Source organism: Pongo abelii, chromosome 9 (genome assembly GCF_028885655.2).
Source record: "Pongo abelii isolate AG06213 chromosome 9, NHGRI_mPonAbe1-v2.0_pri, whole genome shotgun sequence".
NCBI classification, from domain to species: domain Eukaryota; kingdom Metazoa; phylum Chordata; class Mammalia; order Primates; family Hominidae; genus Pongo; species Pongo abelii.
In genome coordinates, this window is record NC_071994.2 from 96,404,231 (window position 1) to 96,429,578 (window position 25,348).

The 25,348-nt window shown below is 43.0% G+C and overlaps 1 long non-coding RNA gene across 2 annotated transcripts in view; it reads right to left on the reverse strand.

Moving 5' to 3' along the window:
* Nucleotides 1-25,348, reverse strand: part of SMCO4 (single-pass membrane protein with coiled-coil domains 4) — a 65,304-nt gene that overhangs the window by 28,195 nt on the left and 11,761 nt on the right. The window contains exon 1 of one of the 2 annotated variants that reach the window (XR_002916743.2): nt 18,622-18,717. The exons of the other annotated variant lie outside the window; for it this stretch is intronic. This is a non-coding gene — a long non-coding RNA (single-pass membrane protein with coiled-coil domains 4). Of the gene's footprint in view, nt 1-18,621; nt 18,718-25,348 lie in introns of those variants that run through there. 2 annotated transcript variants of the gene reach the window in all.

Below are 25,348 nucleotides of genomic sequence, written 5' to 3' on the forward strand. Positions count from 1 at the left end.
CCTGCCTCAGCTTGGACTACAGGCTCCTGCCACCACGTCTAGCTCATTTTTTGTATTTTTTTTTAGTAGAGACGGGGATTCACCATGTTAGCCAGGATGGTCTTGCTCTCCTGACCTCGTGATCCACCCGCCTTGGCCTCCCAAAGTGCTGGGATTACAGGCTTGAGCCACCACGCCCGGCCACACACAGCTATTTTTGAAGTCAATTTTAGCTAAGCGTGTCCTTGATGAAGCAGTAAAATTATTAATTTCATTAAATATTGATTCTTGAGTACACATCTTTTTAATATCCCATGTAACAAAATGTTAAGCACACTCATTCAGCACTTCCACTGCAGGCCAGAGTGCGGTGGTTGTCTTCGGGAAGAAAAAGTACTTGTGTGACTCAGCTGCAAGCTTAGCCACTGTTTTTCACAGAACACCATCTTTCCTTGAAAGAATGACTGAGAAAAACTATGATTACTCAGATTTGAGTTTATAGACACTTTGTCAAAAATAAATACAGTGAGCCTGTTATTTCAAGGAAAACTGACGGTATTTGTTGCTAAAGACAAATTTTGGGCTTTCAAGCAAAAATTAAAACTTCGGGGCTGGGTGTGGTGGCTCACGCATGTAATCCCAGCACTTTGGGAGGCCGAGGCGAGCAGATCACCTGAGGTCAGGAGTTCAAGGCCAGCCTGGCCAACATGGTGAAACCCCATCTCTACTAAAAATACAAAGATAAGCGTGATGGTGGGTGTCAGTAATCCCAGTTACTCAGGAGGCTGAGGCATGAGAATCACTTGAACCCGGGAAGTGGAGGTTGCAATGAGCTGAGATTGTGGCACTGTGGCACTGCACTTCAGCCTGGGGGATAGAGACTCTATCTCAAAACAAACAAACAGAACTTTGGAAAACTTGTATCCAGTATTTTCAGCTTTAGAACATCTCAATACTTAAAGACTTTTCAGATGAGAATGGCAATGACATTAAGAAATGTGACATGTTGATATTTTTCTAAATGGTGGTATTAATTGTGACATTTTGATATTTTCCAAATGACTAATGATGCATGATGTTACAAAATGATGTGTAAAAGATCCTTTCAACAGATGTGATAGGACAACGGACTTTAATGTAACAGCATTATGAAAAGTTCATTGATTGGTTTCAGATTCTATGTTGCAACAAACCTTTACAGCTGGTCAAGTTCTGATATAGTTTCAAAGACTATCCACAATTAACTGAAAGGGCTATTAAAACACTCCTCCCTTTTCTAACTACGTCTGTATAAGGCTGGATTTTCTCCATATAGTTCAACCAACACAACATACTGCAACAGAATGAATGCAAAAGCATTTATGAGACTCCAGCTGTCTTCCATTAAGACAGACATTAAAGAGATTTGGGAAAAAGTAAAACAATGTCACTCTTCTCACTAAATGTTTGTGCTTTGGAAATATTTATTTTTCATTAAAAATGTTACTTTATGTTATAATATATCATATAATGGGTTTATTGTTCTATTTAAAGAAGTTTATAAATATTTTTAAATTTCTTTAATTTTAATTTCTAACACAGTAAATATTGCTAGATACAATCTATATAAACAAAAGCTCTTAGGGGAATCTCACTAGTTTTTAAGAGTTATGTAAAGGGGTCCTGAAACCAGTTCTGGAGAACTGCTGATCTAGTGTCGTAGCGGGCAGGCGAAGGGAGGTGGACACCACTGGTCTCCAACACTGGGATGGGGCATTCAGAGCTGATCTTCAAGAGCCTATGAAGGGTGCTGAGTACCAAAACGGTATGGACAGATTTGCCTTTTAGAAAAAGCAAGGACAGCATAAAAGTGCCTCTGCTCCATGAACATATGATTCTGAAAACAAGTAAGTATGATAAGAAGTCAAACTGTAGGGCGTTGAAGGTCCATTATTACAACCTAAAAAATGAAATACAAATTTCTATAAAAGAGCAGGAAAAGAATATTAAAATATAATGATTTAAGAAAGAAGAAAAGCAGGGTCTTGCCAAATAGAACTGCAACCAAATGGAATTCTGCAAAATGAGGGAAATCATTAGTAACAAAGTGCAGGGCTTTAAACATCTAAAGATGCCAGAATCAAGATGCATTTCAGGCAAGTCTGGAAAATAAAAATAAAGGAGTCAGCAAAGAGCAATAAACTACAGCAGTGAAGACGGAAAATGAATGCAGCCCAGAAAAGACGAACAGAAGCAGTTAGAAATAAAAAGAAGTAGTGAGGACAGAAAATTGGTTCCTATTTCCAGAGCATGGACTCTATCCAATCAGCACGCACTCCACCACTGGAGGTGGGAAAAGAAGGAGCAGGAAACACTTCCAGAGCAAAGTAGACCTCTGCAGAGCCTGGATGAGCAGACCCACTGAGCAATGACCTCATCTAGGTAAAACTGGGTTGTACCAATCAAGAACAGAGGCCATATAGAAGAGACAAGAGACAACTATTAAAAATTGCTCACGGCCAGGTGCAATGGCCCATGCCTGTAATCCCAACACTTTGGGAGGCAGAGGCAGGCAATTTACTTCAGCCCAGGAGTTTGAGACCAGCCTGGGCAATATGGTGAAACCCTGTCTCTACCAAAAAATAAAAAAGTTAGCTGGGCATGGTGGCATATGCCTACAGTCTCAGATACTCGGGAGGCCAAAGCAGGAGGATCGCTTGCACCCAGAAGCTCAAGGCTGCAGTGAGCTATGATTGCACTGCTGTACTTTAGCCTAAGCAACAGAATGAGACCCTGACTCAAAAATGAAAAAAAAAAAAAAAAAGTTGCTCACAAGGAGCTTACAAACAGCCATCATTTTCTAAGTCAAAGCAATTATGGGAATGCAAACTAGTACAACCACTATGGAAAACAGTGTGGAGATTCCTTGAAGAACTAAAAGTAGGACCACCATCTTATCCAGCAACCCCACAACCCCAGTATCTACCCAGAGGAAAATAAGTCATTATATGAAAAAGATATTTGCACGTGCATGTTTACAGCAGCACAATTCCCATTTGTAAAAATATGGAACCAGCCCAAATGCCCATCAATCAACAAGTGGATAAAGAAACTGTGCTATACACATACCACGAAAGACTACTCCGTCATAATAAAGAATGAAATAATGGCATTTACAGCAACCTGGATGGAACTGGAGACCATTATTCTAAGTGAAGTAACTCAGGAATGAAAAACCAAACATCCTATGTTCTCACTCATAATTGGGAGCTAAGCTATGGGTGCAAAGGCATAAGAATGATGCATAAGAGTGGACTTTGGGGACTTGGTGGGGAAAGGATGGGAGGAGAGTGAGGGATAAAAGGCTACACACTGAGTATAGTGTACACTGCTCAGGTGATCAGTGCACCAAAATCTCAGAAATCACCACTAGATAACTTACTCATATAATCAAACACTACCTCTTCCCCAAAAACCTATTGGAATAAAACCAAAAAAGCAATTAAAAGAGTAGTTATAACTAAAAGAGAAGGAGGTCCTGTAGAGAACGCCAAACGGGAGACCGCGTCAAGTTTCTCAAACTCTCTGGACTACAGTTTCCTCTTGCATAAAATGGGGAGTCCACCACCTACTTGACAAGGTTGGTGTGAGCATCATGGACTCTGAGTACAGGTCTGGCGAAGGGCAGATGCTCAACAAATGAAAGCTGCAATTGGTATCACTCTAGTTATATAGGGCCAAAGTGGGACCTACAGTTGTCACTGCACTAGCCTAGGCCAGAAAGCTCTCCAAGCTCAAATGTCAAGGTTTCAACAACCACCAATGTGTGAATGTAAGAAGGAATTTGAATGGCTTTGGTCTTAGGGCTACAGTCACTCTGCTGATGAAAAAACTGCCCTTGACCAACCAAGGCCTGGATCTAAGTGGAAAGGCACACTGCCAAGCACAAGGAGATCCAAGAAAGAAGAGATTTTTAAAAAACAGTCACTTTTCCTGAACAGCCAACACTGCCATGCCAGCAACCTTTTACACACTATTATCTCCCAATTGTCAAAAGCAGCCCAGATGTAGGCTTGTATGCTGTTACCACCCACCCCCAACCCCACTACACCCCACCACAGTTTTATGGACCAGGAAGCTGTCTCATGGCTGAATTGCAAAGAAGTGGTGTAGTCAGGTCCTCTACCTCTTGATCTGGGGCTCAGGACTCCTTCACTACCACACTGCCCAGCCCACAAGGACTAAGGGCCTGCCCAACAGATGTAAGCCAGCAGCTCTTCATCTAGTTAGAGCAGCACACTGGGGATCCACAGATTAAAAGACAAAAACAGGCCACTGCAGTGGCTCATGCCTGTAATCCCAGCTCTTTGGGATGCTGAGGTGGGCGGATCACTTGAGGTCAGGAGTTCAAGACTAGCCTGGCCAACATGGTGAAACCCCATCTCTATTAAAAATACAAAAATTAGCCAGGTATGGTGGCAGGCACCTGTATACCCAGCTACTGGGGAGACTGAGGCAGGAGAATCACTTAAACCCAGGAGGCAGAGGATGCAGTGAACCAAGATTATACCACTGCACTCCAGCCTGAGCGACATAGCAAGACTCCGTCTCAAAATGGGACAAAAACAAAAAGCCCACTCAAAAGATTTTGACCCACCCACAGAAATAAACATGTCCAATTAAAAAAAAATGCTTTCTAGAAAGGTAAGACAGGAAGAAGAAAAGACTACTTTGACAGGGATAGACAATTCAGCCAAAAATGAGACCCCTCCCTTCCTTCACCTCCCATAGCTAATCAAACACCCAGTTAGGTCTTCCCTGATTGGCATGCCAGATGCTGCCCTAGGGACCGAGGATGCAGGCCAGCCTTTGTGCCCCTGAAGTCAGCAAGGAACTACAGCAGGTCCTCAAATAGCATCATTGCATTATAAGGTTGATAAAAAGAAAAAAAAATCAATTCCCAGCTGGGGCCACTGTCTGTGTGGAGTTTGCACATTCTCTCCACATCTGTGTGGGTTTTCTCCAGGTACTCTGGTTTCCTCTTACATCCTCTACAAATACCTAACTCGAACATCCCAAAGATGTTGGAGTTAGGCACTTGTGTGTCTAATGGTCCCCATCGGAGTAGATGTGAGCGCACCTTGGGATGAAACTCTGTCCTACGCAGGGTGCACTTATCACCTTGTGCCCTGAGCTGCTGGGAGAGGCTCCAACCCCATGCTACTCTACACTGGAATAAGCAGGTTAGAAAATGGATAAATGAATGAATACAAATTATTGTCAAACAAAAATTCATAGAGTATAATCATACAAATGCAGGACATTAACAATGTGGGCTGAAAGTGCTCAGTGAGCTGCCATATTCGTGATTGTTTTTAAACTGTGTGGTAGGAGGAGATGCCCCTGGTAATTTTCATTTTGTAAACATGACCGCCCTCACTCACTGATCCACCAAAAACTGGGTCAATAGTGATCTCACTTGTTCTTATTAATTTTTCTTAAATGTACGTATAGCTCCCATTTACTTCAGTGTTTAGTATTAGAAGTGTTTGGGGTCTTTATTTAGAAGTTTGGTGATATTTCTGTGCCAGAAATATGCAATAGGAATTTAACTCTTGTTTACATCAATTAGCCTTCATAAAATTGGTTTCATTATACATGGTTTCACTTCAAGTCATAGTTTTCAAGAACCCATGTATGAGGTTAAATGAGGACTTAGTGTACAGTCACACACCACGTAATGATGTTCTGGTCAACAAAGGACTGCATATATGACAGTAGTCCTCTAAGATTATAATGCAGCTGAACACTTCCTATTGTCTAATGATGTCATGGCCATCATAAAACCGTAGCACAAAGCATTACTCCATGTTTGTGGTGATGCTGGCATAAGCACACCTACTGCACTGCCACACGAAGAGTGTACAATGATGTCCCAGGCCTTCACATTCACTCACCACTCAGCCACTGACTCACCCAAAGCAGTTTCCAGTCCTGCAAGCTCCATTCATGGCAAGTACCCTATATAGGTATATATTTTTCAAATCTTTTATACTGTATTTTTATTGTACCTTTTATATGTTTAGATACACAAATGCTTACCATTGTGTTATAAATGCCTACAGTATCCAGTATAGCAACATGCTGTACAGGTTTGTAGCCTAGGAGCAATAGGCTATAACCACATTGTCTAGGTGTGTAGTAGGCCATACCATCTAGGTTTGTGTAAGCACACTCTAGGATATTCACACAACAAAACTGCCTAATGATGCATTTCTCAGGATGTGTCCCTGTCATTAAGTGAGCATTGACCATATATCTTGGTGGCTCCAGTAAGTGCTGTGAAAGGGCACTAGAGTACAATACAGGGCAATACAGGGTACTATGGGGGCAGGTCATGAAGGGGCCTAACTAAGTCTGAAAGGCCAAAGGCAAAGGCCCTGAGGTGTTTCAAAGCCTGGCACATCTAGAAGCTAAAAGGCAGTGGGGCAAGAGGACGGTCAGCAGGCCCGAGAGGTGTGGGGAAACCAGATTACACAGGGCCTTATGACCAGACTTTATACTCTCCTAAGAGCATGGGACCCATCAATAGTGAAGAATCATCCAACTTGCATTTTATAAGCCTACTGTGGCTGCAGTGTGGGGGCTGGAACACTAGCATTCTCTGTGACCCTGGGCCAGCTTCTCAAATTCTCTGAGTTTCAGTTCCCTCTTTTGTAAAATAAGGATAAGCATAATGGTACCTACTATATAGGTTGTTGTGGGAGATAAATAAGTCAATATATGTGAAGACCTTAGCAATGTTAGCCTTTTTTTGTATGTGAAACTATTATACACAAACACAAGTTTCACAAAATAAAACTCAGACTTACTATATGTAATTTACTCTAATGTCTTCCATTCTACTATTTTTTTATTTTGTTAAATGATGGGGGGAAAAATCCTAAATTAATTTCAGAATGAGGTAACATGGGTCATGACCTGCAGTTGAAGATGGCTTAGACTTGGGTGACAGTAATGGAAGAGAGGGCAATAGAGGTGCCAGGACTTGGTGGATGATCAGATAGAGGTGATGAGGGAGGCGGAGGTATCAAAGATGCTCTCAAGCCTCTGGATTGATGACAGTGCCAATTTTGAGATGGGGGGCCCGGGGGAAGAGCAGGTTTGTCTACGAGAGGAAGGAAGACTGGACTCCTCAGTGGAAGAGGATTTGGGTGGAGGTGACAAAAGGAACCTTCACTTATACACTTTCCCAATCAAGATACTATACAGAGAGATTTCACATCAGAATTGTAGTTATTAATAAGGAATGCATTTTCCCAAATTGCTTCGTGAGGGGGACAGCCTTTCTGAACCAAGCACAGCAGCAAGTAACTGAGAGAGGACTCTGGGATTTGGGGCTCCCGCCAAATGTCTTTCCTTATCTGACCAATATAAAGCACTAATCACATTTAATTAGAGTCCATTTGCCCATCTGTTTCCTCTACTAACCAAGCTGCTTCAGGGCAGGGGCCACCTGGTTTCATCAATCTCTTTATTCCCCAGACCTCCTCTGCATACTGCCCTGCATGCTGCCTGTAGTAGGTGCTCAACAAGCATCTGCTGAATGAATCCTCATGACTCCACATGATGGAACTCCTGAGAAGGCCATTTCCAGTGCAGAAAATTAAAGTGGGGAAAATGGGAGGAGGGATGCAGAATCTGTTAGGAGAATTCTGATCACTGAGGGCTATAGGCCAGTGGTTCATGGCAAAAATTAGTCTACAAAGAAAATGCTAAACTCTGGAATGGGCAATGGGCATGGGTCATCAATATAATGATCAGAAACATTAAGCAGATCTGGGAAGGAATCAGGAAGACAAAGGAAATATAAAACAGGAAGAGGCTATATATATACATATATATGTGTATATATATGTGTATATATGTGTATATATACACACATATATACGTGTATATATGTGTATATATACACATATATGTATATATATACACATATGTATATATACATATACATATGTATATATGTGTGTATATATATACATATATGTATATATACATATACATATGTATATATGTGTGTATATATATACATATATGTATATATACATATACATATGTATATATGTGTGTATATATACATATATGTATATATACATATACATATGTATATATGTGTGTATATATATATACATATATGTATATATATGTGTGTGTGTATATATATATGTGTGTGTATATATATATATGTATATATATATATAAATTTGGTCTCTTCCAAAGATCACCCTAAGTGTTTAATTCCTGACATCAATTCCCTTGCTATATTTTTCCATCAGCTCTACACCTCCAAGAAGCCTCCCCATTTCCAATCCTCTGCCACACTCCAAACCCCAGCTGCCTCACGTATTACTTTTTTCCATACGTACATGATTTATTTCCCTAATAAACCAACAGGAATGGTGTTACATAACTTCTTATCCACTCCACTGCCACCCTTTGCACAGAGGAGGCACTCAATAGTATATTCAGTTAATCGTTGATTAATTGATTTTGGCATTCACATTTTCTAGCCTCATTCCTTTTAGTTGGAAATGGTTTACTGAAGGTATCATTTTTAATAGTAACAGCTGCATTTGTTCAGCATCTACCACATACCAGACATAGCTAAGGACTTTAAACACATCCTCTCCTATAATCCTCCATCTGCAGGGTTGGGGTAATTATCCCCATTTTACAGACTTCAAGATTGAGGCTCAAAGAGACAACACAGTTAAATAAGTGGCAACACTGGCATTCAAACCCAAGGCTACTTAACTCCAAGGCCAAATAAATGCACCATTACTCGAAAATTTTGGCACCATTATCCCTGGCACAGAAACACGAAGAAAAGCTCATCTGACCTGGAGGCAGTACTCTCTGCTCCCCAAAATATAATTAAAACTCAACTCAGAGAAAGCTTTTTTTAGGTTTGGAAAGGCCACAATTTATCAAGAGCCATTCATTCATTTCCTACAAATACACAGGTCAGGTCAAGCAACTCTATGATTTTAAAAAGTGGAGCACGTTATTGGCACCATTTGTCTCTGAAAGAATGTTTAACATATGGTAAGAAAACCAATGATGTTCAGAACAATCAGATCACTATGGACAGGTAGTAAAATAATCACAAAATGCTAAAGCCTCCACTTCTCCTATGCTACAGTCCCCCCAAGATTCTATGTTCATTATTTTATTGGATCATCTCTGTAACTGTGAGGTAATTACTTGTATACCACTGTATACATGAGGAAAAAATTAGAGTAAGGGAAGTTCAATGAGTTAATGAAGGTCATGTCTGTTACTCAGGACCCTTGGTTATAAGTAACAAAACAAAACACCTTGGCAAAAGAAAATTTGCAATAAGGAAGAGAGGACAGACAGGAGGGAATTTCCAGGCGAACACACTCCCTTCTCTGCTTCTCTCTGCCTGCAAGTTCCTCCTACTCCAAGCCAGCTGCAGCAAGCCAGCTTTCTCCTCCAGACAGGAAACCAGGGTCACTGCAGCTTCACGCTCCCATTTCTCTGGCTCCACCACCCCAGAAGAAAAGGCTCTTGGGCCTCAAGTTCAAAATTCCAGGGAGATGGGCTTGAACAAACGTGCACTACGCCACTGTACCTCTCCCCAGCCCTATCTATGCTGGGCGGATTGGCAGCAACGCAACAGCAGCTCTGTCCAAAGACACCTATCCATCAAATCCTCTCCCATCTCCAGTCTGACCCCCTTTTAATAGCTTTGACCTGGCAAGGGGTCCAAATGCGGTAAAACTGGTTCTGTTTTTCCTTTGTAATTTCTACACAGGAGGCTGTTTCACATTCATTTGGGGCAAGGAAAGGCCCCATCTTAACATCCTATTACATGGTTGCAATTACTGCCTTGGATTTTCTTGAGGCATTCCGGTTCTCATAATAAATTCTTCCTTTTACTAAAAAAGATTTTTTAATTAAAAAAATTAATTATAATTAAAATTGTACCAAGACCAACAACACAGGGGACCAAGAACCATGCTTGGCAGGTCCCAATAATGGATAAGGGAGAAGTAACACCCCTGAAGAAGGGAGGATGCTGGTCCCAAAAGAAGGAAGGTGAATCAGGCAGATAAAGTAAATAGAAATCCTGTACACATAACTGCTAAGCTCTGTTCTTCAGATCCCAAGTCCAATAATCTTGCTTCTTTCTATACCACAGTTTACATTATTTGGGCACTAAATTGTGAAGTACCAACAGTAAAGAACCACCAATATATAAAAGGTGCTAATTGTGCATAATGACATTTAGTGCAAATGGAATTAGAAAAGAGATCGGCTGGGCGTGGTGGCTCATGCCTGTAATCCCAGCACTTTGGGAGGCCAAGGCAGGTGGATCACTTGAGGGCTGGAGTTCGAGACCAGCCTAGCCAACATGGTGAAACCCCATCTCTACTAAAAATACAAAAATTAGCACGCCTATAGTCCCAGCTACTCGGGAGGCTGAGGCAGGAGAATCGCTTGAACCCGGGAGGCGAAGGTTGCTGTGAGCCGAGATCGTGCTATTGCACTCCAGCCTGTGTGACAAAGCAAGACTCTGTCAAAAACAAAAAAAAAAAAAAAAGAAGAAGAGAGAGAGATCTACATACCCATTTACATTCGAGTAGTATCCTAAAATTAGAAATCTCTACAATTGTGTGCTAAGAAGAAACAAAAACTATTTCTTTACCAGTGAAAGTCAGACTAGCCTTCCCTGCCTCATAGCCCTCCACCTTCCACCTTCCCTTAAAGCTGGACGATGGAAGCCTCTCCTTAGGTCCAGTGTTTCTTTGTCCTCTACTCAGCTGGAAGGTTCACCTGGGCCCAGGTGATGATAAAGACCTTTCTTCCAAGGAAGAAAGCAGGAATCAGAAACACAAAAATACATTTACAAAGGTGACCCCAGTAGCTGAGTTTCCTACAAATGCCAGAGGGCTAACAAAAGATGCCGGCACATCTCCATCGATGTGTGCTCAACACTCTCTCACAAAACCAGCTCCAGAATGAGACCACCCAAGCACGAAGCAGAGAGCTCAGGAAGGGAAGTGGACAAGGGCTGTCACCCTACTGCTGCCTTACGACTGCCGTAATCCAATTGGTTTTTCCTTCTTTAATTTAATCAAGCACTTAATTGAGCCCTTGCTGTCTGGCAGGCACTATTCTAAGTGCTTTATAAATATTCTTTGCTTTAGTTGGTAGAAATCAGCTCCCAATAGCATCACTGACTGCACATGGTTATGGCAACTTCTAAAAAGAAACCTAGAGAACAAGATTTTTAAAATTCTTCTCAAAGGTCTAACCTAAACCTAGATGGCTGAAATCAACTCCAATTTCTCTAGTTCCAGCACTTTGCTTCTCTCCTTGAGTCCACTTTATTCTTCTCCTTCCACAGAACAGATAAAGGTTAATATTTATTAAGCACTTACAGTGTACCAAGCACTTTATATCCATTATCTCCGCTGATTCTCACAGCAATCCTAGAAAGTAATGCTTTTATGCTCTTTACAGAAGAATAAACAGGCTGAAAAGGGAAGCAACTCACCAGGCTAACTTGCCCCCAGGCCAAATGACAAGCCAAAATCCCAGCCCCAGCAGGCTGACTCCACACTCCTTCTCCTACCCGCATTGAAGTACCTTGCTAGACAGCAACTCTTGTATGGTGTCACTGGAAAAGCCATCCTTTGCAAGAACACATATGCTGCCACTCCAAATTGTTTTTAATTGAAGTGAAATGCATATAACATATATCAGACATTTTAAAGTACATAATTCACAGCATGTAGACATTCACAATGTTGTGCAACTGCCACCTCTATTTAGTTTCAAAACATTTTCATCAACCCAAAAGAAAATCAGTATCCACTTGGCAATCCACACACCCTCTTCCCTCCAGCCCCTGGCAACCATTACTTTGTTTTTTCTGTATCTATGGATTTACCTATTCTGGATAATTTGTATAAATGGAATCATACAATATGTGGCCTTTGGTGTTTGGTTTCTCTTACCAATAACATGTTCTTGCGGTTTATGCAAGTTGTGGCATACATCTGTACATCATTCCTTTTTATTGCTGAACAAAATTCCATTGTATAGATATGGAGATACCACATTTTGTCTATCCATGTATTCACTGATGGACACCTGGATGAGTTACTTCTACCTTTTGACTGTCACTAATAGTGCTGCCATGAAGATTTGGGTTCAAGGATTTAAGTCCCTGATCCAATTCTTTTGAGTATATAACTAGGATGGAGTTGCTGGGTCTTATGATAATTCTATGTTTAACTTTTTGAGGAGCCATGCCCTTTGAAATATTTTTAAAATTTGAAATTCTGCAAAGAAAAGCCAGAAGGAAACTGAAAACAAAATGCAAACCTCAATGAAATCAAAGGAGATAACCAGTCTCATCTCATTTGAATAAGTTCAAATCTGGGCAGGAGAAATCCAAACAGTACACTTCTATGTTTTTGAAAGGCTAAGAGAAAAGATATGCAATTCTACCAAATAACTAAGAAGGGGCTGCTGTATCTCCAGGATATTTTTAATTAAAAAATCACACTTAAGCCAGGGCTCCACTAGGAGCCATGTGACTGGCTATAAGACTTTTCAACCAAAGAAAACAGTCAAGAGGACAAGCACAGGCCATTAACAGGGGCGGCTTTCTGTGATCAGAGAAGGTTGAATTCCCACCCTGTTTCTCATTTTTAGTAAGACCACCCTTCTCTTTGGAAAGATACAAGTCTCTAATGTCAAAAAATGCCAGCACTCTTTTAAAATCCATCTTGTGTCCCAACCCTCAAAAGACTATTTCTAATTAGTTCTAAACTGTCAGCACTACTTTAAGAGTGGCTTGCTGGAAACTTAGCCTGGGACCAAGGGAAAGATACACAAGCATCAGAACCAACCCAGGGTGTACATATGCCGTTGTCCTGCATCTGGTGTTTCAGCATTTTTATGAGGCCTAGTCAGTAATGATCTTAACCGGGAGGACAGTGGCAAGATGGGAATGCAGAGGGACTGTAACAAAGGAGGATGCACGAGTGCCTTTAAATTACATGAAAAAAAAAATTATCTGAAGAACACAGAAAGCTAATTACAAATGACAAGACTGAGTCTTTGCATACAAGCAAGACACTGACATGACAGGAATGGCTGGCAAATCAGGTAATAGGCAAGTGACTTGGCAGCATTCACTGGGCAGGTGTTCAATTAGGCAGGAAGTGGGCTGAAAACAACTCAATTAATTCATTGTGCATGCCTGTCCAAGAGAACAAGATAAACCTAAAACATCAATGGCAGACCAGAGATTAACTCCACAGCTCCACCTTTTGCAAAAGTAGGGGCTAACAAAGATGCATGTGCAAAATATAAAATTACACCAAGATGAGCTCTGGTGAGATCTTTAAAAGTTCGAACTAAAACCAAGGCAAGGAAGGAAACAAAGCAAGAAGGTAGCTTCTTATGGATCCAGAAAAGCCATTCCTTTCTCATGAGTGGCTCTCAATGGCCAGCCTCAGATATAGGCAGTCCTCAGTACTTGGGTTGGGGAGTGTGACAGGTACAAACACAAACATATTTAAAAAGTCAACAGCAAAGTGATGGGCTCACCCTTACTTGTAATATCCCCTATGTGTGAGGCTCTCCCAAGCTGAGACTTAACTCCAATGCCAGACCTATAGTCTGAATACACTAGAAAAAAATATAAAACCATGAGGAGTCATTTGGCAGAGCCAGAAAAAGAAAGCTACACACGAACATAAAATCAAGGAAAGAAAAGCAAAGGTTAGCAGGACCAACATCTGGCAGAGCCACTATAGGTCCTTACTGGAAAAGGGGACTCAAACCCTTGCAGCCCGGGTGGCATGGCTCAGGCCTGATGAGAAACAAAGCATGCTGCAGGTGGGGCAGAACATTTGTACTAGAGGCATCTGGACAACTCCCTTGTTTCAGAGAAAAGAATCCTGAAGTTCAGGAGTTCAGCAACATATCCAGGGCAACTGTTAGCAGCAGCACAGCCATGTCTATAATTCTGGGCTCCTGGAAAGACCTTCCACTAATAATACTGATGATGATAATGATGACAGTAACAGCTCTTATTTACTGAAGAGTTTAGGAGCAGACATTGCATGGAGGGTTTTACATGTTACCCCATTTAATCCTCTCAACAACTTACAAGGTAGCAGTTTTCTTATTAACCCACTTTACATACGGGGTGCAGAGAGGTTAAGGCACCAAAGTCAAACACCTTGTTGGAAGCACAGGCAGGACAGGAACCTAAATCCAGCTAAAAGTTTCTGCTCTTGACCATTATATTTAACTATCCCTAAATTATATTGCTTCCAAACAAGGCAGAAAGGCTATTTTCAACTAAAGTATAAACCAGCAAGTTTCGACCATTAGATAATTTTTCATATATACTACCTTTTCCTATCAAGATACAAAGACAATCAGCACTTCGGGATATAAAGAACAAAATTATTTTGACTTTAAGGAGAAAGAAGGCTCAAGACTCTCTAGCCTGGAAAAGAGAACTGAACAGAGACCCAGACTTGCAAATTAGGGGCTAAAGCCAAAACCAAGTCTCTGGGATTTCTGTCCAATGCCTTACACCTTCAGCATGTCACATATTTTCAAGGAGTTCGTTCTAAGTGCACAGTGGTGCTGCTAGGCTCAGTGAATGATTTCAGAAATCAGTATTTACCAAATCTTGGAGTTTCCACTAAAATTATCACTGTGCCAGACACAAAACCACCAGTTTAAGCATATACATTACTACATTCAGTTTTAGGAAACTTGTTTTTGTTGAAAATACAAAGCACCTGGCTTTCCTAAGAAATGTCATTTATATTCTTAGATTCCACATGCAGCCATATCTCTGGAAGATGCTGTTTTCTCTAACTGGCAAAACCAGGACATCTCTTTGTATGCACACACCTGCTCTGTTGCAACGTTCACTTCCTTTCACTGCCACAGCCAAACCACAGATTAGAGCTACAAGTTTAGCTCAAGATCAATACCATCACAGATCTGCAACTCTAGAAGGGGCTCCTGCAGTGGGCCTGGCTCCAGCTGGTGCCCTGGGACCCAACATGAGTCACTTAATCTCTCTTAATCATAAAACGAAAGACAGCAGATAATGCTTACTAACTGCTTATCAGATGCCAAGCACTGTGCTAAAGCCACTAAACTCGAGCTAACTCATCTAACTGTCACAATACCTGAGATAGGTGCCCTCATCATACCCTGCCTAAAGATGGACAAAGTGAGGCTTTAAAAAGTTACCCAAAGTCACACAACCATGACACTGCACAAACAGAATTCAAACACAGGTTTCTCAGACTTTAGAGCCCAAGCTCTTAACTATCACACTCGGTGTCTTTCTGCTTTCCTCATTCATAAAACAAGGGTAAGAATACCTGTTATTTCCTTGCAGAGACAGTATTCTGCAAATTGTCCTTAACATCATTCTGACTATTCTTCCAGTCTGAGGGGTGAACTGTTACAAATTCTCCCAGACAGACCAACCAATCAGCTAAGTACTCAGTACTGGACTAAGGATGAAGGGAACATAAAAGAGAGAACATCCCTGCCGCTAAGGACTTTGCAATCTAGCCGATACCAATCGAAACTATAATCTCTCTCTCAGATATTTTGATCATTGATCCACAGTCAGAAGTGTATTTCTATTATGGCCTGGGAGTGATGCACCTACACACAGCCTTACTGTGTGTCATACAGTTATTTTTCACTGTTCTATTTCATTTAAAAATGTATCAACCCACTAAATCAATTCTCTGACTGTGGATTGTGATTAAGAGTTTGAAAAGCCCCAACTCTAGCCCCTTTTTGGCACAAACTTTAAAACAAAACAAAAACAAAATGTCAGGAAGTTCTTCCTCAGACCTAGTTTAAGTTTCTTGGGCTATCGGGTTAATTGGACTTGTATCGCTGGATATGTCCTCAGGGGCAGAGGCACCAGCATATCCGATCTGTGAAGGGTGTAAAAAGTGGACTCCTGCAAGCCCACATTCAAATGCTGACTCTCTGGCATGTTAGCTATGTGACTTCTCCAGATCTTGGTCTATAAAACAGAAGATAATTCCACTCACCCCTCTGGCTTGTTACAAGGGACCCACCTGGTACTGGTTCTGTCTTTCTCAGCAGAGGGGCTGTGGGCATGGGAGGAAGGGAGACAAGTCTGGTCATGTGGCACGACCAGTTTACGCAACACAGGACCTGCGGTAGCCCATTCCGCCCCTCGGCCTGCTACCATGTTAAGTGATTCGAAATCCTTCAAATCTTTTACGCAGGCATCCGTTGTATTCCACATGGAAGTACAATACGTAAGATGCCTAAGATATAACAGGGCATAGGCCAAGTCTCCGCCATTGTAGAGCTTGCTGTTAATCTGGGCAGGTGGCCAGGTAAACAGGTAACTGTAACTGACTGCACCAGGTGGTATAACAGAAGTCTGGGAGTCTGATGAGAGAGTGTCTCATGCAGGGAAGTCTAGTCCTTGATCCCATTTGCAATTCCCTTAGTGTCAAAAACCACACCTTGCAAACTTCTAATTTATAATGCATAAAGACTTAAAAACCACTACCACCACACTGAGGACAAGAATCCTTGTCTGTAGCCACAGCAATAAGAGGGCTATCAACTCCAGTTCTATCTCCCCCACGAGACGCTAAGTTCCTTGAGACCCGAAGTAAGAGAATTGCTCAAGATCACACAGCAAATACACAAAATTGGAAACCCCAAAGATCAAAAATTGCAGGTCACTTTGCTGGTTCCTCTGGAATTTCCCCTATACTTGTCTAGGCTCAAACATAAAAACTAATGTGGAAAGGAGAGAGAGGAGAAGGGAAAAAAGGTCTGTAACTAGGTGACCAAAAATGTAAAAGCTGGCCAAGCACGGTGGCTCATGCCTGTAATTCCAGCACTTTGGGAGGGCGGAGGTAGGAGGATTGCCTGTCCCAGCTACTCAGGAGAATTTCCTGAGCCCAGGAGATGAGCTGTGATCACACCACTGCACTCCAGCCTGGGTTACAGAGTGAGACCCTGTCTCAAAAAAAACAAAAAGACTTACCCACTAGACGCTGATTAGGTCTTTTAAGAGGTAAGACCACGCTGGGCATAGTGGCTCACGCCTGTAATCCCAGCACTCTGGGAGGCCAAGGCAGGTGGATTGCTTGAGCTCAGGAGTTCAAGACCAGCCTGGGCAACATGGCAAAACCCTATCCCTACCAAGAATATAAAAAATTAGCTGGACATGGTGGCACATGCCTGTAGTCCCAGCTATTCGGGAGGCAGAGACAGGAGAATCGCCTGAGCCTGGGAGGCAGAGGTTGCAGTGAGCTGAGATCATGCCACTGCACTCCAGCCTGGGCAACGGAGCAAGACCCCGCAAGAAATGAGACCAGAAAACCTCAAATTTAGTTTTTTTAAGTCTTTTCAAGATAATTATACAATCAGTGAAAGTGTGTGTGCTAAAAGTGCTGACACGTCCAATATGTAAATTTAAAATACCCCGCTTTCTAAAATCGTGTTTTGGCATTTCCTCATTTTTAAAAATACTGGGCATTTCTGAGAGGCTGTGTGGTTAACATGGACTTCCTTAGTTTTGGTTTCCAGTAAATGAAGCAAATATCAGCACCCCGTTCCAAAACCAAAAGAATGAGAAAATCTTGGAAAGATTCTAGCTGAAATAGGGTTTTTAAGCTTCATCCTCTCCTTCTTGTTTTGGGGGAGGAAGTGTGCAGGGAAGATCAGCTACTAATGCCCTTCAGGGGAGGGGAGTTTCTCAGGCCTCAACCTCTGTAGCTGAGATCTGTGTTTTCTTCAAGCCATCCTGGTTGAAAAATAAAAACAAGCAATTAAAACACATTGAGCCCTGGGTGATCTCACATACACTATCTCATATATATCTTACCACAGCCTCTTTTAGATTGTACTATCATCACCAATTTATAGGACACAGACTCAGAAAGGTTGAGTAACCAGCTCAGGCTCACACAGACTCAGAAAGGTTGAGTAACCAGCTCAGGCTCAGAAAGGTTGAGTAACCAGCCAGGAAACGGACGGGAGGGAACCTAGGATGGGCCCACACATTCCTGAAGGAGAAGAGAACCCCACTGTGTACACAAGCCCCAGGGCATTTGAAGAGGGCATTCTTTTACTTTCGGAATACAAGCTGATTTTAAACAGACACCTTCTTGGTTGTGTTTTATGAAACTTACAGGGGAAGCTATGGTATAGAAGTATGCTACCTAAGAGTGACTTCTCTTAAGAATCCCCATCTGTAAAATGGAGATGATGATGACTCCCTGGGAGCACTGGACAAGACTTTCTGGGCAAAGTCCTGAAAACACTGACACTCAACAAACACAAATGACCTGGAGCAGCAGCATTACTGCCAGGCCCCTGGAAGTAGCTTATGGGGACAAACTGAAGAGAAAGGCAAAACACACACTCCCCACTACAAAAGTGCTTAGTCCTGCAAAATGCAGGGAAGGCACGGAGTACTGATGATGAGGAATGGCAGGTCAACAGCTGGTGCACACAGAGGAGGTGGTGCATCCAATGCGTTCCCCATCTATGTTAATTCACAGATCTCACCTGCTCACTGCACTCATCCAAGGTCTTGGGCAAGGACCCACAGAAAAATAGTGAAACAGGAAAAAATCCAACAAAGGGTATAAACTCAGAATTCTGTGATCCAGTCACACCAGAGTGACATCATAAAACATAACTCCAGTTCCACAAAGACAGATGCTTCCCTGGGCTGGGCGGCCCACATCCCCAACACCCACAGCTGGCCTCTACTCAGAGGAAGGTTGCACTCAACTCACAATGGGCCAAGGAGCCACTACTGTACTGCCACTCCCAGCTGTGGCCAGAACACCCTCTCCCAGGGCTCCTGATGCCACTTCCAGCTGTGGCTAGAACACCTCCCAGGGCTCCTGAGACCACTGTGCTATGCAGCAAAAGGCCACACTCTAATCAGAAGATCTTACGTTTGAATCTCAAGCACTGCTACTTACACACTGGGTCTGTCAGCAAATTACTGCACCACTGATTGTCAGGTCTTTTCCTCTGTAAAATGGAGAAAATAATAACCACTTTCTGAGCTTGTTGTGAGGATTAAATGAGATAATCTGCACAAAAGGCAAGGCACACAGCAACTGAAGCTATTATCCAACTTGAAGCAGAGGCCAGCTAATATTGGGTAAAAATTAAATTTGATTCCTTGAAAGAAAAAAGTTCCATAAAGTTAGTGAGGATCAGCAATTTTCAGAAAATTTAAGGAAGTGAGGTGGAAAAATTCCACTCCCCCCATTCCTAAAGGGTTTTGAAGCCAACTTACTCCTGGCTCTCCTGCAGGAATAGAGAACTGCAGTGTCTCCAGACTCTTCCCACTTGATAAATATACCCTACGACCAACCAGAGTGCTTGCTGCCAAGCTCCTGGGCAAACGCGACCAACAGGATTGGATCCGGAAATTAAATGTCCAAGCAGCCCAGTCATACTCAGTTCAAAATAGATATCTGTGACCTACTTAGTCTTCGAGTACCATTCTCAAAGCCCAAAAACAAGACAGGGCCGCTGACTTCAGCAGAGCCCTGCATGGGCCCCTGCTTTCCTGTCAGACGAAACGTGCACGGCAACAGTGATGACTCAAGAAATTATCTCAGGATAGCTGGACAGAAATCCCAGCTTGGAAAGAGCTGATTCAAACAGTTGTAAAAAAGCGAAAAGTCACAGAAGTCCTGCCGACAGTTTATCCTCTCTGACTATCCCCAATAATCCATCTTCATCCACTTGGACTGAGGGTTACACCCCTCATGACAGGGACTTCTCAAGCTGTCTATCCCTAACACTCATATTGGTTTGAGTATATATATCTTCCCATAAAATAAGGGATTCTGCCTACTGTACCTTGATGTTCTGCAAAGCATCAAGCCCAGAAAGGGTCCAATGAAGAGCAAGCACCACCCAAGGGGGACCGCCTCCCCTCCCCAGGGGCAGACCACCAGGTTCCAGCCCACTCACATGCTTGGCTGCTCAAGATTAGAAAACAGAAACAGACAAGCATTTGCTTAAAAAAAAAAAAAAAAAAAAAAAACAAACTAGGAAGACAGACAAGACCAGGGAAAGTTGCTGTGTACTTTCAACCACCGCAGTTACAGAATGATCTCCTAAATTACAACTCATTTCACCAAAGAGATGAGAGTTTTGGGGAGAGTGAATCCAAGGAATTTGGCAGGGACAAATTCCAGTGAAATCCTAGAGCATTCAGCACTAGGCAGTACAATACCAGGTAGACAGTGGAACATTATACTTCACCAGCGAAGCGATGGTAGAGGAAACAAGCTGGTGCCTAAAACAAAACGAAATAAAGCAAACCTGCTGCTCTTCACATCCACATCCATCCTCCTCACATCTCCAAGGTCAGCCCCACTCTTCTCACACACCATTGTACACTCAAAATTCTCATCAGAGAAACTTCCTTGAGAGCCCTGTAGTTTCCTCAGCACTTTTTCCCCACATCAAGACATTTAATCATCACCACCATCCTGGGAGGCAGGTAGAACAGGCATTTTTATCACTCACTGAGAAATGAGGAAATTGAAGCCAAAGTATGTCTACCACACGGCACAATCAGGACTAAAGTACAGACTAATTCCCAAGTTCAATTTGTGTTCTCCAAAATAACCCAGACCTGACAAGGCCACATATCTGAGCTCTAGGCCACTGCCCTTTCCACTGCACTGCTGAGGACCTTCTAGAGACAGAATTCCGACACGCAACACTCTCCGCACAGCAGCCCACTCTTCAACCTTCTCAAGATACAACAGAGCTCACAAACCAATCTTGGCAACCGCGGACAGGCAGCACCTGCGTCAGCCACACACTCTAAATTGGGCTGACCACCACCTCACTGGCAAACACACACAATCCAACCCCTAGAGTTTCAAAAAAGAGACATACACTAGCAAATGGCTTTCTACAGTCAAATGGTGGGCAGAGGCAGGAAAGCGATCATGGACTCCAACTGTTATATACCACAGATCCCAGGAACCTGGGACCTTTCTGAATATGTCAGTTCTGGGTTCAAATCCTGCCTCTGAAGCTGACTAGCTCTGTGACTTTGGGCAAGTAGCTTTGTTTCTGTAAGTCTCAGCATCCTCATTTATCACATAACGGGTTCCAAAAAAAAGATCTCTCAGGGGATGTGGTTAAAGCCACAAAACTGTACACTTAAAAATAGTTGAAAAGGCAATTTTTTTCCTTGAGACATGGTCTCACTGTCACCCAGGCTGGAGTGCAGGGACATGATCACAGCTCACTGCAACTTCAGCCTCTTGGGCTCAAGCGATCTTCCCAACTCAGCCTCTTAAGTAGCTGGGACTACAGGCACACACCACCATGCATAACTAATTTTTTAAAAAATTTTTTGTAGAGATGGGGTCTCACTATGTTGTCCAGGCTGGTCTCCAACTCCTAGGCTCAAGTGATCCTCCTGCCTCAGTCTCCCAAAGGGCTGGGATTATAGGCATGAGACACCACAACCAGCCTAAAAAAGCCATTTTTATGTATATTTTACCACAATAACAAAAATTAGGTTAATATTTGTTTGCTTTTAAGAAACAGGATGGGTTTTGCTATGTAGCCCTCAAACTCCTGGGTTCAGGTGATCTTCCCAACTCAGCCTCCTGAGTGGCTGGGCCTATAGGTACAAGTCACCACATCCAGTATATTTTGTTTTTTTAAAATAGTAACGTTATAGGTTCACAGTGAGAATTAAATAAGATACTGTAATGGCAAGTTCTTACATTGTCTGGCACATACTAAATCCTAATAAATAGCTGTTTATTATTAATCATAATTTTAATAGTTATAAAGACAGTACATGCTCAATGTAAAAAAAAATGCTTAAAAAACCCTCCTATAATATGAAAATCCAGAGATGACCACTAAAATAAAGTACTTTATGTTCTTTTTCCTACATACAGATATTTCTGAACAAATTTGGAATGTAATTGATATAAAATTTTCTAGTTAAGATCCATTCTTTTCTGCCTTACTTATAAATACAAAAACTTCTCACAACATCATCCAGAAATAAAAAACCTTTGTTCAAGGAAAGGATGAAAAGTTGTGTGAAACTTGAGAAAAGAACAAGGAGATCAGGTTGAGCAACTGGAGACACCCGCCTCCAGAGCTAGAATGGAGATTTAGCCAAATCCTCCACCACCTGCTCGTCTCTGCCTCCAAGTTGACCCAGAAAGCAAGAACTCTGGGGGTTTGGCCAGATGGGCCATCAGGGAGCACCAGGGCTGAAGCATGTTGAGTTCTGGGGAAGCCCTGTATTTATCAGGCTGGCTGGGACAAAAAGTTCATGTTCCCTGAGCCTAAACCGGCTCTACCTTCCAGGTAGACCTCCACTGTGACCAGGGAGACAGGTGCAAGGGGCTGCCCAGAGTGGGTGGAGAGGTGAAGGGAGATCCCCATGCCAATCATTTCATCCAACCCTCCAGGTTAAAGATGAGAGAACTAAGGCCCAGGGAGGCAAGTAACTTATCGAAGGCAGCAGTGATGAAATCAGAACTTAATGTTCCAGTACCAATCTGGATACCAGAAGACCAACTTCTCAGGGTTCTAAGTGAAATCACAGCATGCCGCCTACTCAGAGCCCAGCAAAGATGTCAGGGCCCACATCCAATACATCCTGTCCATCAACAAGTACGTACTTACTAGATGCTGGGGGCATGTCAGTGGAGACAAAAGCCACCCCTGGGCATAGGACAAGGAGGCTGTCTCATGAGAGGGGAATACGTGGAGCCCTGTCTGGCTCCCACTCTTGGGCAAGGCCTTTCTGTTCTAACTATAACAAGGAAACAAAGCCTGCCTCCACAGATTCTGAAGGAACACTACCTGAGTCAAAACTTCCTGTAGCACTCTGGCAGAGAAAGGCTGTGCAATTTAACAGGCAGTTCCTCTAAGGAAGCTCTTTTGATGTGCTAAGAAAGAACACCCTAAAAATAACTTCTGGAATTACACACTCACAAAACACATTTGTAACACTCACTTTTCTAGCTAGGAATCATCTTCACAACTTTCATTTTGGATGGGTGTGTTTTGTTTGGGAGGAAGGAGGGGCCCCAAAGGCAACTCCTGAAACACTACAGAAGAGCAGCTGCTCCTGGCACTGGAGAATTTTATTTCCATCTCCACTTACACATAATTATCTTCTAAAGCGATGCTCCCCAGAGGGGTCACAATGACATCGGCCTCCCAGATAAGCTCCCCAAGCAGGCTGCTTCTGGCACTATCTTGGTAAGTGGAGGCAGGAGAGTCTGAAATCAGGCCCCCGCATAGCCCAGAGAAAGTCTGAAATCAGGCCCCCGCATAGCCCACTTCCCCAGAGCCCTCATTACACAAGGGCCAGGCCCCTTCCTTTGGACGCAAAAAGGAAATTAAATGTCAACCAGATAAGGATATTTCCCTTTAACTCCAAGGCCAAGGAATCTGAAGTAGTGATTCCCCCAGTAACTGGGCAAACTCAACCGACACAGGCCACAGACTAGCAGGCCAGGCCCGCTGAGGGCCAGCCTCCGCCTGGAGTTCCTTCTTCTTTTTAATGACCAATACTCAGATTGCAGACTGAAGTGTTTTTATGACAAATAAGAACAACAATGTGTGAACACTTTGTAGGCCAGTAACAAGGCTGGCAGCAGAGGGTCCTGGGCCCACGTACCAAGACCACACAGCCATCTACTCACTGTCTCCAAAGGTCCTCTTGGATGTTCCTCCCTGTCCTACATTTTCAAGGCCAAATGTGGCCTGCTGACCAGGAGAGCTGACTCAACTCTTTTCACAGCATAGTGATTTTATACACAGAAGAATCCTGGAAGCCCAGAAGAATCCACATAGCTTGCACACTGACCTCAGCATTTTCTAAATCTACCCAGGTTAAAGACCATCTGAATGGCAGGCATGGCATTCACCAGGCAGGCCCAGGGCTTAAGGGGTCGTGGGGGGAAGAGCCCACCAGTTCACATGTGTGAGGCCCTGCAGCTCACAGCAGGGCAGCTAAGCACACAGTTTCCTAGCAATTCCTGCCACCACAGCCTTGTCTGTTTGCTCTTTCTTCTTCGTGTTTGTGGTTTATGTGTGGGTGGGTGGGTAAGTGAAAAGCATACAGAAAGGAAAGGGTGGTGGATCAAGGGTCAGTACAGCACTAACATTTTTAAAAAACCTGCCTAGAAACAGTTGCTGCAAAATATCTAGGCACACACACAACTCAGCTACATCCATCTGAACTTAGAAAAGTCCTCAATGAGCTGGCCCACACTACCTGCTTTCATTCATGCTCACAGGCACAACAGTGGCTCCCATCTTACTAGAGCAAAGGCCACAGTCCATGCAAAGAAGGACCTCTTGATCCTCATCCTCTTCTTTATTCCCAACGTCTCCCTTTCCTCCCCTGACACGATGGACTCAAATTGTACTGTCCCTACACTTCAGGGCCTCTGCCTGTGCTGTCCCCTTCACACAGAATCCTCTTCCTCCACACAGCAGCTCCTCCCTCTCTCCCCCCTTCTCCAGCCCCAAGTGCACACATTCCTTCTCAGCAAGGCCCTCCTTGACCACCTCACCTTCCCCTCTGCTGCGGGACTCTTCCAGCTTTTCAGCAGTCACCAATATCTCACATACCACCTGGACAGAACAGAGTCCTAAAAAACTCATGTCCACCTGGAACCTCAGAATATGAGCTTATTTAGAAATAGGGTCTTTGCAGATATAATATTTTAAGATGAGTGTGATGGTTAATTTCATGGGTCAACTTGACTGGGCCATGGGTGCCCAGACTTTTGGCCAAAGATTATTCCTTGTATGTCTGTGAGGGTGTTTTCTGGATACAATTAACATTTGAATGGGTAGACTGAATAAAGCAGAATGCCTTCCCTCATCTGGGTGGACTTCATCTAATCAAATGAAGATCTGAACAGAACAAACAGCCTGAGTAAGAGGGAACTCCTCTTGCAGTGTATGTAAGCTTGAGCTGGGACACTGGTCTTTTCTGCCTTTGGACTGACCTGAACTGAGAAACCGGCTCTTCCTGGGTCTCAAGCCTGCTGGCTTTTGGACTAGAACTTACACCATTGGCTCTTCTGGAACTCAAGGTCTCAGTACCTGGATTGGAACTGACACCATTGGTTCTCCTGGGTCTCAAGGCCTCAGTACTTGGATTGGAACTTACACCATTGGCTCTCTGGGGTCTCAAACTTGCTGAGTGCAGCTCTTAGGACTTCTTAACCTTCATAACCATGTGAGCCAA